General features: G+C 43.2%; 1 protein-coding gene and 1 pseudogene across 2 annotated transcripts in view; one reads left to right on the forward strand and one right to left on the reverse strand.

Annotated features, from left to right (window-relative positions):
* The window catches only part of PLPPR1 (phospholipid phosphatase related 1), a 237,618-nt gene that overhangs the window by 119,902 nt on the left and 104,228 nt on the right, over positions 1–13,488 (forward strand). The gene's annotated exons all lie outside the window — the stretch shown is intronic.
* LOC150013466 (large ribosomal subunit protein uL14 pseudogene) lies at positions 7,547–7,967 on the reverse strand (annotated as a pseudogene).

Here is a 13,488-nt window from a genome sequence, read left to right on the forward strand (position 1 = left end):
TGGGAGAGCTGGGACGTTTTACTCCAACTGCCGTCAGCCATTGGCTGAGGGCTGCTTCCAAGAGCTTTTTCTGTTTTGTTTTGAAATGAGCACATATTGCTTTGGTACAATAAACACAACTTATTTTGAGACTAAAATAACAGTGCCTGGCCCTATTAAATATTACAACAATAAATGAATGAATTAAGGGTTATTTAATGTCCAGTTTTCCCCATATAGCAATTTGTGCTATCATGATGTGTGATAGTGTTTTTATATCATATTTCACATTACATTGTGATTCATTTGTTTGTCTGCCTCTCCTTCAGCCAAAGTTCCTCCAAGACCAGGATGATTATTATTCATCTTTATATCCCTAGCACATAGGTCAGGAATCAAGTAGGTGATGAGCAAGTGTTGAGTAACTGAGTTAACAGTGCACTAAGCAGTGTTAAAAGATTTCGATTTTAGTTCTAAGCCATGATACTGACAATCACAGCATCCACCTTGCTCTTACTGAAGAAAGTAATCAGTGTGCTTATATTAAAACAAACTTTGACTTGAAAAAAAGCAGTGGTTCTCAAACCTAGCTGACTAGCAAAGTATCTGGGGGCTCCACTCCAGATACTCCACTCCAAACAATCAAATGGAAATCTGATAGAAAGGATTTCCAGTTGTAAATAACATTGTGGCAAAAGTCAAATTCACCACAGGAAGTCCTTCAGGCAAAGTTAAGATAAAAAGATTGGGTCCAAGAATTTTTATTCTCTGGCATTTTCAGCCGGCATTGCAGGTAGCTGAGACATTATTTTCTGCTTCAGGTGAAGTGCCCCCAGGCAAAGAGGTGTAGATACTGCAGAACTGGGAGTTTGGTGAGATTAAATGCAGTACTGCAGCCCAAGGGAGATGTGCTGGCACAGACAACTTCTCCTGTTACTTGGAAGAGTGAATAGAAGCCTGGGATTGAATGGCCTCTCTATTACCTTTCATGCAATAGGTGTGTGTGTGCCTAATATAGTTCATAGCTTTGTCATAGATCCTCAATTTTAAGAGCTAAACCTGTGTCTAAATAGGAATCTATAAGATAAAGACTTTTTTTTTCTCATCTTAGATATATAATCAATCATCTTAATGATACCTGGCTCCATTTTCAATAGAAGTAGAAAGTCTTATTTGATTTCGTGTAACTGATCTTTCAGGAACACCTGGAAATGAAATTTCACTGTGAAAAATCAAGTTTATGTGACTAAATATATAGAAATTAAAAATCATCAATCAGGGAGTCTAGATATCTAAGGAGTCAAATTAAAAGTGCAAACCGACCCCCACACCACAGAATTCATATTCTTAAGATAAGTTATATCCTTAGAATATTTGGGCATTTTTATTATCATCGTCATCATCATCATCGGCAGCCGTCCGTCTCGAGAGACGATGGCGTAGCTTCCCGAGAGTCTATCTGCACCGCCGAGAATGGCTGTGCAGTCCGATTCGGGAGTGACAATCCCTGCCGCACTTGTTACAGGTGAAGGCAGATGGCTGTTGTTGCTGCTGTTGACACTGCTTCCGCCTCGATCTTTTCTGGACCGCCTCCTCGTTGCGCGTAGCCTCTGCGCGTGACGTACCTTGCCTGACCGCGAGCCTCCAGGCTAGGCGGTCGTCTGCTTGAACTTCCCATGTGTTGATTTTTATTATAGAGACTTAAATATAGGCATTGGTCTTAAATTCACCTTATTTTGAGTTGTCTAAGGGTGAAAGATTTGGGGGATCATTTAGGTTACAGTAATGTAAGTTTTTTCTGGACTTTTCTTCTCTGGAGTTTTGATTAAACTGAAAGGGACTCCTCCCCTCCATAATGATACTAATCATTTTATTTTCCCTTTAATGTGTGAATCTGGTTTCTAAATATAAGGAGAAAGAATTAAAATATTTCCAAGTGATTCCCTGTAAAGAGTAGGACACAGAGTTGAGATGAAATGTGAGACTGCTCTTGGGGTCCTAAGCTTATAGTTTTATCTGACCTTTTAAACTCAACACATAGATTATATATTTTAAAGTTTCTATGAAGAAACAATGGTTTGTGGAACAAAAGAGAGAAGCTAAAAGAGAAAAATGGGAAGAGGTGGTGAGTCAGGGCTATAGTGCAAAAGAACAAGGACTCCCGGGACGTGAGGACAATAAAGTGACCACTTCCAAATCACGGGAAACATGTGCAGCTAGAAGGAGGGCGTTGGAGGGGACTGAACTGGTTCAAATGAATAGCCGTCACATTCTAGGCAGATACTTGAGCTTTGCACCTCACTGTCCAGGAACCTGGGCCCTGAAAGCCAGACCCTTAAGACTATAATTTAAGATTCTTCCACAAAGAGAAATTATATTGCTTGTTATGTCAGGATGGTACCAGGACACAATGCAGGTCTTTCTGTTCCTAGAAACATTTTGTGTGGTGATAGCATGACCTCAGGGGATAAGAAGATGGAGTGAGGATTTCTAGTGTAGATGAAAAGGCCTCCTGGTACCTACTGAGTTTCTCAAGTGTCAACCTAGGGAAACCTTGAGCTTCTAGAAATGGGTTAGAACAAAGAAAGTGGTTTATTCTCCTCTGGGTACTTATGAGCTGGCCTTCCTCTGTAACTCAGGAGGCGGTGTTGCATCTGAGGACCTTGCTTAGTTGCTGTGTGATACTGAACAGGCCACCTAGCCTTTCTACTACTTAGTTTCTCTCACAGTAAGGAGGATTGTTAAGGGTGGCCATAGGGACTACATGAAGACAACTATATAGAACGCGGGCTGGCTGATGATGAACATACAGCAGCCATTTGTGTTTTTTGCTCTTTGTTTCGGGGGCATTTGGTATGTTGCTACTCTTTGATCAAAATGAAAGCTTTCACACAAGGAACCTCCATTATCATGGGATCTGAGTCTTCAAACTTTTGTCCCAAAATAAGGATTATAAATTCATGATGTAGTATGCATAACAAATGTGAGAATTTAAAACGTAGCCTGTAAGGCTGTTAAAACAAATGCTTATTTAATATGGACTAAACCAAGATCAGCAAAGAGCTCGAGTTTCACGGAGAGCTTACATTTGGACAAATTCGTGGATAAAAGGCTTATAATCTAATTAGCCATCAGGATTCCATAAATATTTATGCAGAAATCATAGGACTGGAAAGAATTTTAAGTTAAATGCAGATGCGTTTTCTAAAAAAAAAAAGTCTGTAGCTTCCTTGTTCACTCTAACTTCTTATGTGCATTCAAATGTCATTGAAATATTTAAAAAAAAATTTAACCACTTTACTGTGACAAGTTGTCTGTAGCTGAATGGTTGACTGGCTATACACCATTATTCCCCTTCAGCTATTAAAGCTGTCCTTGAAAAAGAATCTCTCAATTACCTTTAAGATCACTTGTGCTTCAATGAATAGCCCTAAACCTCTTTGCTTTTGATAATGTCATGCTTTTTTGACCTACAAGAGGTACAAGTGAGTCGCATCATCAGCTGAATATAAGTATGATTTTCTGATCATCGGAGCTGCTCCTACATGGAACAAGCTGTGAGAGTATTTTCCTTCTCTGCAGATGTTCAAATACTGGCTCTATGCATGGTAGTTAGCATGTTACCTCAGTTTCCCCTAGATGCTCTGACTCTAGAAAACAGAAGAGAAGTTGGACATGCCTTAGACTGAAGAAAGTACTGGGTTATTGGATATCTCTCCAATAACTTGCAAATAAGTGCAATTGTCTACTGATGTCAAGCAAGAGAATAGTAGGAACTCATTAGGTTTTTTTCTATATTTCGCTGTGTCTCCATATACCTTGAAGATGACATTAATCAACTAGATTGTATCTTTATAGTAAGGCTTACTTCTTGTGTGACCTAGGATAAGTTGTGCAACCTTTCTAAATCTCAGTTTCCTTACCTGTAAAATGGGAACGTTAATAATAGTGCCTGCCTTATACGATTATTGTGGGGATTCTTCAGGCAATGCTGGAGTACCTAGCACAGCCTACCACATGACAGGCATTCAAAATATGTATGTTATTTATTAAAATGAGGGAAAAATGCTGCCTTGTAGGGGTAATTCCCCAAACCTCCAAATTGTGCTTCTGGAGAGTTATTACTTTATTTTAAACCATGTAAAAGTCCTTTTCTGAAATTTTATCTATAGGATGAGGCCTTGGACTAGATGACTCATAGGATAGTTTCCTACCCCGAGGCTCCATTATTGTGGGTATTTGATTCATAGCATTCACGTAGGCTGAATATTTTACCATTTCTTATCCCCAGATATCAGTAGCTTGGCTGTCCTGGGTGAGCATCACGTGGAGTGAGGAGCTAGCATGGTAGAGTGGTACTCAGTGGAGTTTGCAGCCCAGTAGGCCTAGTTTATGTTCTAGCTTCAGTACTTGTAGCCTGGTAACCACCTGAGGTAAGTTCCTTAACCTGGGCCTCCGTATCCACAACTGCAAAAGGAGGATAAAAGAATAGTCAGAATTTCTGTAATGAGTTAGTGCATATTGTACCCTAGGGTCCTGGGTCTTCAGGAAACAATTTCTCTGTTGCTGAAAGTGTCACTTTTCAACCAGTTGTATCTGCAGTGTTTTATCTCCACCTGGACCAGCAGGAATAGTTCCCACCTTGCCTCAGTCTCAACACAAAATCGCTGCGAGACTTTGAATTACACTCAGATTGGGTTACTATAAAGGCCTTAAATAAAATGATTTGGCTAGAGACAGTTTGGGCTTATCCACAAATCAATGGCAAAAGTACCTGGGTTCCCAAGAGCAAAGCAAATGATTTTGTGGCCGGCCTGATTTACCTAGGGAAGAACTTGTGAGTTCTGTGCCAACAGCATTTGTACACAGCTCTGCAGCATTCTCTCCCCTTTTTAGAGCTGTCGTGGCAAAGTTGTCTTAGCATGATGTGCTCAACTCGAGAAAGTTGGATGTATTTGTTATTACTAAGTTTAGGGCATTCTAGCTTCAACCTCACCATTACTTTTGATTCTGGTTTTGGGGGGCTGCTAAAATCTTTGGGGCTTGACCTATCACCTTGCAGGCATTGACCAATCACTGAGCTCTACATGCTGTTTTTACTTTTGCATTGCCCAGATGGGTTTGCTCTGTGCTGTGGAGAATTTGGTCAAGTAAGAGCTTCAGGCCAAAACCACATTTTAATTTTTTTTTCTTTTTTTGCTGTTTCATTCACTGCTTCCCTTATCTCATTATCCACATTTCTCCTTCAGTCTCAAGAATGAATTTCCTCCTTATAAAGCCCTGCTGGCTGAAATGCGACCTGCACCTGCTTGATTGCTTTGTGGCTTCTCTTGGGGGGGGGGGGGGCGGGGGGGATTGTGAAATTAACTCCTATCCAAATCTGAAGCTTTGCTGCAAATCAACATGAACAACTTAGGTGTCCTGGGAATTAGCCGATGTTCAATAATTAATAATCTTTTTATCTGGGTGAATAAGGAGATGTTTAATAAGTTTTGCTAATGTTCTTTAGAAACAGCCCCTTCTGACGAAGCAGAATTGCACAGAAGTGTTTCCCTAACTGATGGTGTCTGGACACTGAAGGGAAAAGTAGAAAACTGAACTGCAAGTGCTGAGCATCAGGAACTCTCGGGCCCTGGCCGGGTAGCTCAGTCAGAACATCCTCCTGATACACCAAGGTTTCAGGTTCGATCCCCAGTCAGGGTACATACAAGAAACCACCAATGAGTGCACGAATAAGTGGAACAACACACACATACTCCCTTCTTTTCTCTCTCTCTCTCTCTCTCTCTCTCTCTCTCTCTCTCTCTCTCTCTCTCTAAAATCAATAGATAAATTTTTTTTTAAAAGAACTTTTGTTCAACAAAAGTTTACAGAACACCTGGCCTAGGATAAGCACTATGCACATTGGATAATTTACCCCATGCAACAATGACTCCAGTACAACCATAACAAGATGAAGAAATAGACAGAAACACAAGGCACAGGGACCTAATCTAATTTATTTACTTGTTGTGACCTGGGTCCAGACCCATACCTGTCAGACTCTAAAACCAGTGCTCAAGTCCATAGAACTGGGGCTTTCTTTCATGGAGATGCAGTTACATTTACTTCTGTGAGGGAGGTTGCGGCTGACCCAGGAAGGAAATCCTGCCATTCCGGTGGCATTCTGTGGCATCAGGCTGCTGCAGAGGTTGCTGGTGAACCTGGCCCGTGTTCACTCTGTACGTTACGTGCTAGTATAGTACAGAGAGAAAGGACGTTATTGCAGAGGGGAGGCAAAAGGAGGGGGGTTGGAGCTAAGGCAAACCTGAATCACCTCTTCCAGTCTCCTTGGAACAACCATAAATATTCACCGGTGTTGTCATCTAGCCCTGTGCTGGATGCTGTAAGGGACACGAAGACTAGCAATTCAGCTCAGTCTCACTACAGTCCACACTCTGGAAGAAAAGATAACCCACGCAGCCACTGAAAGTGAACCAAGAAGTCTGCAGTTTTTCCAAAAAATCAACTGACAGCACAAAAGGGAAACCATAGCCTAGAAAGAAGCTAAGAGAGTGCCTCACCCCTCCTGTCCTTGATGTCCTTGTGTTGCCTGTGTTTAAACATCCCATCAGTGGCTCAGCTAGTAAGCTGCGTGGTTATTGGCAGATCGAAACATAGTTGTTGTGAATGACTAACTAACTGAACTAAGAAGGCTTCCTGGCAGAGACAGAGACTGAGCTATGCCTTGTAGGGTATGTGGAGATTGCAAAGCCAAAAAGGAAATAAAGAAAGGCATTCATATGTATTTAGGGACCTCAGTTTATCAGGGGAATACATTTACAATTAGGTATTGATTTTTTTGTTTGTTTGTTTGTTTTTCTTTAAGCATGGTCTGTATTTGAAAAGATGATACCACACGTTGATTTTCAAGAATAGTCTGTTTCATGCTGGGCTGGATTCTGGGGCCAGAGGAAGCTGGTGCTGAGAGGACACAATTGGGACTCAAGAGGAAAGAAGGAACAGGAGGCTGCACTGATTTAAGAGAGTAAACAGAAAGCTTTTCTTCCCGCCTCATCACTGCTGGAGACAGCACACACACATGCAAAAGATGTATGTCTTGGTGTGAGGGATTTAAACAAATGAGAAAAGTCATTCTAACATTCCCACCGCTCCCACTTTAATCAATTACTAAATCTTCCTTGCTCTTCTAATTATATCCTTTTTCATTTTTTAGAGAAAGAGAGAAACATTGGTTTGTTGTTCCACTTATTTATGCATTCACTGGTTGATTCTTGTATGTGTCCTGACCAGGGATCAAACCCACAATCTTGGCATGTCAGGACAATGCTCTAACCAACTGAGCTACCTGGCCAGGGCCTCTTCTAGTTATGTCTTGAATTCACTCTCCTGTCTGTCACTGTTGCCTTATCCTTACCCCAAGTCACCTTCTCCTTTTGTCTAGATGATCACGGAAGCCTTCCACTGGCCACCTTACCATATTCATTCTTTTTGGGGGGTAGGGGAGTGGATATAATTTTAATGTATGTGTGCATGTATGTATGTGTTTTACAAATACACCAGGGAATCATGCAAGGCTGCCAGTGCTGGATGCAATCCCAGGCCACAGACCTGCATAGTCCTTTGCATCTGGTCCTTTGATGGCAGAACCCGTCATTTCGCCTTTTTGTTTACTATGATGCCCACATTATCTTCAAAATAAAGAAACACACCATCTTTTCTCTGGTGTGACTTTCATTGTCAAATCACCACTGCTGGATGTACCTTCCTTCTGAGCTCTGGTCTGCCTTTTGGACTGTGGCCATCACCGTGTCACCCACACCAGCAGCAGGAAGTCTATTCTGTTGTCCCTTGATCCCCTTCACAGATGTGATATGCAGATGTTTGGGTTCTGTGTTGTCAGCACGGCTGATCGTGACTCCTATCTGAAGATCCAGGGAAATCTGGAATTTCGCACCAGAGGACCCATCACATCCTCTCTTCGACATTCTGAACTCCAGAAAGGGACAGAAAGGACCGTCGTCGTCATCGTCGGCGGCAGCCGTCCGTCTCGAGAGACGATGGTGTAGCTTCTTAAGAGTCTATCTGCACCGCCGAGAATGGCTGTGCAGTCCGACTCGGGAGTGACATGGTATCTGTCTACTCCCATGTTGAATCGACATCTTGTGATGACGCTGAAGCTACAGAGCCTGGGCAGGGTAATATGGAGGGTCTGCTGTTGCCCATGCAGCAGACCCCCCCTCTCTTCGCAGCTGAAGGGTCCAAGGGAAAGACGGAGTCGATACAGCTTGGCTTCAGGTGCGCCGCAGGAGTTGCCGGTGTTGACTACAACGTCAAACCGCCTTAGGGACTCCGGCTCCGGATTTTCTGTCGGGGTTTACTCCCTTAGCCCTTCCCCTGAAGAGGTATGCCGCAAGGCAGCGGAGGTTTTTTGGAGTCAGAGTTTTCCTTCTCTGATGTACCCTGACTGGAAGATCGAACCAGCGACACTTAGCTCACAGGCCGACGCTCAATCCACTGAGCTAAACCAGCCAGGGCAAACAGAAAGGACCACATTTATTCTTATCCCACTGTTCTAAGCCACTCTCTTATCCTTTGTAAAAGGAAACCGGGGCATAGTGGTTTTCTTCCTTAAAAACTTTTAATAGTTTACTAGTAGACTTAAGAGAATTAATTCTGAACTTTGTAATGTGGATTACCTGCCCCTTTATTCTCTAGCCTCGTTCCATGTCCCATTGCCGGACATGAAACGTGCTCTTCACGTTTCAGCCACGTGACCATGCTTTGTCTTATTTCATGTACTTGCCATGTGCTATTCCCTCTTAACCCCTGTGCATCCATAGATCACTTCTTTGTGGGAGACTCTCCTGGCTCCCTGGAGTGTTTACAGGTTAACCCCATTACAGGAGTCAGAGACACTGTTTTTATCTCACTTGTAGTTACTTGTTTAATGTCATCTTTCCAAGAGACACGTGGGGTACAGTTGGTGAACGAAATAGGCAAGTAGTTGTGAAACTTACATTCTGGCAGCTAGAGAAAGATAATAAAATAAACATAATGAATTATAAAGTATGTTGGACCCACAAGTGGTAGTGATGGAAGAGAAAGATATAGGGTAAGATCAGGAACACTAGATGAGGAAAGCGGGTTGCAATATTAAAGAGAATGGTCAGCATATCTCCATACCATATGCAAATTAATTCAAGAAGTGCTATATTAAACGTAACAACTATAACTATAAAGCTGTCACTTTGTATAGAACCTGGCATGGAATAGTAAGACTTCAATCCATGTTTATCAAAGAGATGAGTGGCCAGTATTGCCATTATTATTATTATTATTATCCTCACCAGAAATTCTCAGGTTGTCTCCATCACCATGTATCTGATCCTCCCCTGACTGCTCAGCAGTGCAGGTGAAGCGAGGCCAGCGCCCCTGGTGTCGGAAGCCTTCTCTGAGGCCTCTGGTGGAGAAAGAGAATTTTCTCTCATTTCTTTTTCCTGTCTCTTGTGAGACTCCAACAGCGCCCAGCAGGGCTAATTAATTAACCTGTCATGAGGGCACAGGGACTTCCTGGCAGTAATTTCTGAGGGTGCTGAGGACCAAGGATCTAATGACAAAAAACATAACTACCCTGTTTCAGAGAGTTGACATGAGGATAGATTTGGTATCTTAACTCATGGCTCTCTCCCCCCCTCCCCTCCCTTCCCCTCTCTCCTCTCCTCTCCTCTCCTCTTCCCTTCTCTTCTCTGTCTTCTGAAAAACAAACAGCGTGACTCCTGGGCAGCTTAGCTTTAAATTGGAAAATGCAGCCTTGCTTGGCAGAACAACAGTATCACAGCCTCCCCACTGCTCAGAACAGCTTGTGACAGACATGCCCGCAGGCAGGTGAGGCCATAAAAGGCGTCTAATATCCTGGAACCCCCACCCCAAAGGACTTCCCTGTACATTTTCTTTAGAATTCTACTCTATGGGTGTGTCTCCACTCTTCTCCAGCAATTTCTCACCCTGAATTGAGCTTTTGCTTTATTGTTATTTTTCCCTCTCCTCTTAATTAGTGATCTCATCTCTTGGGTCATTAGAAACAACTGTGACCCTGGAGATGAGGTCGTCGTCGTCGGCAGCCGTCCGTCTCGAGAGACGATGGTGTAGCTTCTTCAGAGTCTATCTGCACCGCCAAGAATGGCTGTGCAGTCCGACTCGGGAGTGACATGGTATCTGTCTCCTCCCGTGTTGAATCGACATCTTGCGATGACGCTGAAGCTACAGAGCCTGGGCAGGGTAATATGGAGGGTCTGCTGTTGCCCATGCAGCAGACCCCCCCTCTCTTCGCAGCTGAAGGGTCCAAGGGAAAGACGGAGTCGATACAGCTTGGGTTCAGGTGCGCCGCAGGAGTTGCCGGTGTTGACTACAACGTCAAACCGCCTTAGGGACTCCGGCTCCGGATTTTCTGTCGGGGTTTACTCCCTTAGCCTTTCCCCTGAAGAGGTATGCCGCAAGGCAGCGGAGGTTTTTTGGAGTCAGAGTTTTCCTTCTCTGATGAGGAGCAGCAGGGAATTCAAAGGGAAATGTAGATGAACCAATGACTAGGAAGTCTGAAAAGGCAGCCTGGCACCTCTAACGTTAATAAGATAAATTCCCTTTCTAGGCTTTTCAAGAGGGGCCAGGTTCAAGTAGGGGCTCCTATCGCTCTGCTCATCTCAAAAGTACAAACACTGGATTGAAGCCAGCTCCTATGTCGTTCCATTACTTCTCACCCAGATGATAGTGGCCCCTAATAAGTCTCCCTAACTCCAGGAATCACCTACTCCCACCCATCTGACATTCTGTAAGCCAAAAGAAATGAAGGGAATCTTTACCTTTAATCTCCTCAGTGTAACAACATAAATCATGATGACAGCATCATTGTAAAGTTTGTTGTTGATAACTGCAGTTGTTTTGGAAATTATATTTGAAATTTTATAACCAGAGCCAGATGCAAGAGAATGCAAATACTCAAGTATGTTTAAAAATCACATTCACTGCTTTTCAATTGAGACCAACAGCAGCAGCATTTTTTCTGCCTATTTCCTCCCCAGACTTGAAGCTGAACACAACTTGCCCTGGAACTAACTCGGTGTCTATGCCCTTCTGGGGCAGGAGGGTGCGTGCGTGCGTGTCCCTGTGTCCTGTGCCCCGTGTATTCTTGCTTCGGGGCATCAAGGTTTCAGTTTAACTGAGCACCCAAAACTCATTTCCTTCCAGCCTTTGATTTTATTGAAGGAAACATTAACTATGTTTTAATTAAGAAAAGTTCTTTGTGTCCTGCTACTTTTTCCAGCTGTGCTTTTTGTTTGTTTGCTTGTTTGTTTGTTTTTCTGGTGGAAAATAAGGATAAACAATACCAACAATTAAAAAAAATAGGGCAATGCTCTGCTTGTCTGGGCGTGTGTTTTCCTATTGAGCACTTCTCCTGTGGCCCATAGGATGATCCCAGGTATGGTTCCCATCCACCATTTAGACAATAGCATGCTCTCCACATCCTTCCTGACCTCAGATCATCTGCTGACCTTTGAATAAACAGCATCCTTGTGTTCCGTGTTCTTTTGAAAACACTGGTCTCTAACAGAGAAAGCTTATTTTTAAGTAGACTTGGACTTTTTTTTACCCCCGGTTTACTTTAGCTTTTGTTATATTTAAAGGACACATCTTTTAAAACAGCAATCTAAACTTTTCTTTTTTAACAATCAAAAAGACCCAGAGGTAGAATTCAGTGGAATAATTTCCCCTTTTAATTCTACATTTTGAAATGTGTTCTGATTTACATTTTGATTTCTAGGCCTTCCTAACACTTTATTTTTCATTGTTGTTTGGGTCCAAGGTACGGTGGGTCTTCCCTGGATGGAATAATCAGAAGGGACTGACCCAACATTAAGACTGTATAATTGAGTTCAGGCAAGACCTAGAAAGGATCGACCCAAGACCTGGATTAGGACTGGGCCAGGATCTAAGGAGCTGACCCAGGGCCAGTGTGATATCGAACGATGGAGCTGAGCAGATTAAGCTCATTGTTAGCGTCAACATTTGTGCATGTAGTACACGCTGGGTCTGTGCAAGGTGCTAAGGTTACAGTGCTAAGCAAGATAAACTCGGCCCTGGCCACATGGAGCAAAGCTGCCCTGCAGTCTAGAAAGGGAACAGATATTAAACAATTATGTAAGAAATATTATGAAGGATGATGCAATTGTATAACAGAGAGGTCGGAACCAGTCAGGCATTAAGAAAACTTCCCCATTGAAACAGGTGCTTAACTGCAGGCCTAAAGGAGGGGCAGACATTGGCTAGGCAAATACGGAGGAGGGAAGGGTACTCCAGGAGAGTATGTGAGAGGACCCGGATGGGAGAAAGAGCTTGGCATGTTGCACAAACTCAGTGAGTGGCTGAAGTGCACGAAGGTTAGCGGTGGGCAGGGGCTTGGGGTTGTGATAAAATGGGACTGGACAGGTTTAAGAGAGTCAAAAATTATTGCAAGCTTAGACATTAGCCAGGTGACCTTCTGCCTCAATTCTGAGAGGCCCAGGACCAGGGACCCAGCCATCAGGTAATACTCAGGTGACAAGAGGCAGTGGCTCTCAGGCAGACTGTCTAGTCAGGCTGAGGGTGGAAGTGTGAGCCACATGTGCTCTAAGCTCAAAGGACCCCCAGAGGAAAATGGGAAAGCTGAATCCTAGTCACTAAGTGAGGTCCAGACAGCAATGCAGGCTTGCAGGGAGACTGAGCACTTATGAGAGGGATTCATTAGATTTCAGCAGTGGGGACAAAGCTCATGACTAGTCGCAAGGACCAGGCCAGTGTACGATGGGAGCCCTGAGGGAACCAGGAATGATTCTTGGGTCTAAAAAGCCACTGACAACTAACGTGGGGGCCTGGGTATCCTCACAGGGACCCTGTGTCCTGTGTATTTTGTGGAGAGTTGACGCAATTCTGGATTTCCCTGGTCTGTGGGTTTTCTGCCCTTTATATCTCTCTGCTTTAACCTGGGCTAGTCCACGGGCTGGACCATCAATGTAGCTGCGAGACACTGTGGAGGGGGACAAACTGGAGAAAAAGAGAGTGCTAATGCCACCCTCTTGTCATATATGGGTTTCACATCGTCATTCTTTGCAAGCTTTGAAAAGCATCTCTAACACTTAACAAAGTATTTCTCTTGAAAGCCTCAGTAGTGCTGTTGTAAATCCCATGCCGTCTCATGATGAAATCTGTTTTGCACTCATCTACAATCCTATTTAATTTGTTCCTATCCCTAATGTCTTTGTTGCTTAAAAAAAAAAAAAGGATTTCGAGCGTCAAGGAAATTAAATGCAAACTGTGATCCTGGTTGGAGATAATGTACTGAATAGAAATGATCTGGAACGGTGAAGGCTAGCTCAGTGCCACGGAGGAGGTTACTGCCTTTTCAACATGTGTTAAACATGAGTTGGACTTGGGGATTATGTACCACTCATTATATATACTTTATATATTTTATTT

This window comes from Furipterus horrens, unplaced genomic scaffold (assembly GCF_987537825.1).
Source record: "Furipterus horrens unplaced genomic scaffold, mFurHor1.1.pri manual_scaffold_4, whole genome shotgun sequence".
Taxonomy (NCBI): domain Eukaryota; kingdom Metazoa; phylum Chordata; class Mammalia; order Chiroptera; family Furipteridae; genus Furipterus; species Furipterus horrens.